Source organism: Amphiura filiformis, chromosome 5, assembly GCF_039555335.1.
Source record: "Amphiura filiformis chromosome 5, Afil_fr2py, whole genome shotgun sequence".
Classification (NCBI taxonomy): domain Eukaryota; kingdom Metazoa; phylum Echinodermata; class Ophiuroidea; order Amphilepidida; family Amphiuridae; genus Amphiura; species Amphiura filiformis.
This window is the reverse complement of record NC_092632.1, coordinates 23,626,243-23,628,924: the sequence shown is the minus strand read 5'-3', so window position 1 is coordinate 23,628,924 and position 2,682 is coordinate 23,626,243.

The following is a 2,682-nucleotide window of genomic DNA, read 5'->3' as shown; positions in this document are numbered from 1 at the left end:
CATAAAGAACAATGTGAACAACATGTTGTATATTTGACCAAAGCAGATATTAAACTGCAAGTATAGTACAACCTCTGTCTGTTCATCTCGTCCTTCTCTTCTTTCCATGCATGTCTTCCTTATACACGGGATACTATGGCATTTCTGTTATTTACTGATGATGAGGGTATTAATGTCCTACTGCTGATAAGGCGGTTAATTACATATTAATTATGCTATCTACTGCTGATGGGCGTTGATTACATACTAAGTATACTATCTACTACTATTGAGAAGATTTATGGCATATCAAGTATATCTACTGCTGATGAGGACATTGATGACATACCAAGTATGCTATCTACTGCTGATGAGGGTATTGATGACATACCAAGTATGCTATCTACTGATGATGAGGGTATTGATGACATACCAAGTATGTTATCTACTGATGATGAAGGCATTGATGACATACCAAGTAACCTGTAAGTTTCAAGTGCAAGTAACCTGTAAGTTTCCTTTTCAAAGGAAATATCTGGTTGAACAGGTGACCAATAATGCCTGAATCCAGGGCCCATGAGCAAATAATCTTGGTACAATATTGACATACAAATGGATGCCAATGAATTACCAACAGAAAACAATATTGGTTATACATTGGCCCAGTATTGATCTCGCCATTGAGCCATGAGTGGCCCAATATTGGCCAATTTAAATATTGCCAATATTGGGCCAATCCAGGGCCCATGAGCAAAACATCTTGGTACAATATTGTATCTAATAATGGGCCAATAAAATAAAATATACTGCTGAGGGTATTGACGACATACCAAGCATGTTATCTACTGCTGATGAGGGTATTGACGACATACCAAGTATGTTATCTACTGCTGATGAGGGCATTGATGACATACTAAGTATGTTATCTACTGCTGATGAGGGTATTGATGACATACCAAGTATGTTATCTACTGCTGATGAGGGCATTGATGACATACCAAGTATGCTATCTACTGCCGATGAGGGTATTGATGACATACCAAGTATGTTATATACTGCTGATGAGGTTATTGATGACATACCAAGCATGCTATCTACTGTTGATGAGGGCATTGATGACATACCAAGTATGCTATCTACTGCTGATGAGGGCATTGATGACATACTAAGTATGCTCTCTACTGCTGATGAGGGCATTGATGACTTAGTATGCTATCTACTGTTGATGAGGTTATTGATGACATACCAAGTATGTTATCTACTGCTGATGAGGGCATTGATGACATACTTAGTATGTTATCTATTGCTGATGAGGGCATTGATGACATACTAAGTATGCTATCTACTGCTGATGAGGACATTGATGACATACTAAGTATGTTATCTACTGCTGATGAGGGCATTGATGACATACTAAGTATGTTATCTACTGCTGATGAGGGCATTGATGACATACCAAGTATGCTATCTACTGCTGATGAGGGCATTGATGACAAACCAAGTATGCTATCTATCTAGTGCTGATGAGGGCATAGCTGAAATAGTATGCTATCTACGAGGGGTGGTCAGTAATTAATGAGTTGACTTGTAAACCCATGGATTATTTTCATGGCATGGATTATTTTCATGGCATTTCTATGATCACATAAACACTGTACCTTTGTCTTTCAAACAACACATGGAAAAATTGCATCACACACTTGATTACGTAGCAGCATTAGTCTAATCTAAGTATGCTATTTGGATCCATTTATATACTAAACTTCCAATGTTTTGGCTGTAAACAGATTGATGAACCTTGTGTTCTCCTATTTTCATTGGAAGGTAAGTTAAATAAAAAGGAAATTGCTTTGCATTAAAACAACAATATAACAATCAAACAAGGTTTTGTTTAAACATTTTATTAAAACAAGACTCAAATTAAACACATAATGATATCTACTGAAGAGGATGATGATTAACCATTATGACAACTATTTAGAATATGAAGTATGCTATTATCTACTGCTGCTGGGGCATGGATGGTGTGAATGGCGTAAATGTTCATTCAGTTGATATTAACTTGTAAACGTAAGTTTGAAATACCCATAAGTTTTAATTACCATCGTGTATAAATACCCAGAATTTTTTCCTCTGTATTAAATCCAATTTTGACAACTTGAGCACTTTATTGTGTTTTCAAAACTGAAACTACATCATACACATAATAATCCATTATAACATAATATACTATTATGTATACCACTAGGCTTAGAAAGTGGTGTTGCTTGATAGTTTCATAAATCAAAACGGAATAATACCATGATGCACGAAAGACCACAAGATCAGAAATTACGTACTTGTGCATCATTTTATCAAAATCAAAACACATAGTAAAATTCATCTAAGTTTAGCTTTTTCTAACATGAATTATATTTCTAATCACAGATATCAGACACTTGCAAAAGCAATCTGAAATGTCAAGAAATTAAGTCACCCTGTAGTAGTTCTTGAGTTTCAGTTGAAAATGTTGGCCCTACTATTAACAAAATTTTCATATTATTTTGACCAAATACATTAGAATTGTTAACCCTAATTAGCTGTCTTAAAACTATTCTTTGTTACCTCTGTAGAACCTATTTTGTGACACAATCTGGTCCATGGGAACCAAAAAGGCAAATTTGAAACTGAGATAAAGGTAAAAATGTGGAGTATAAAACAATA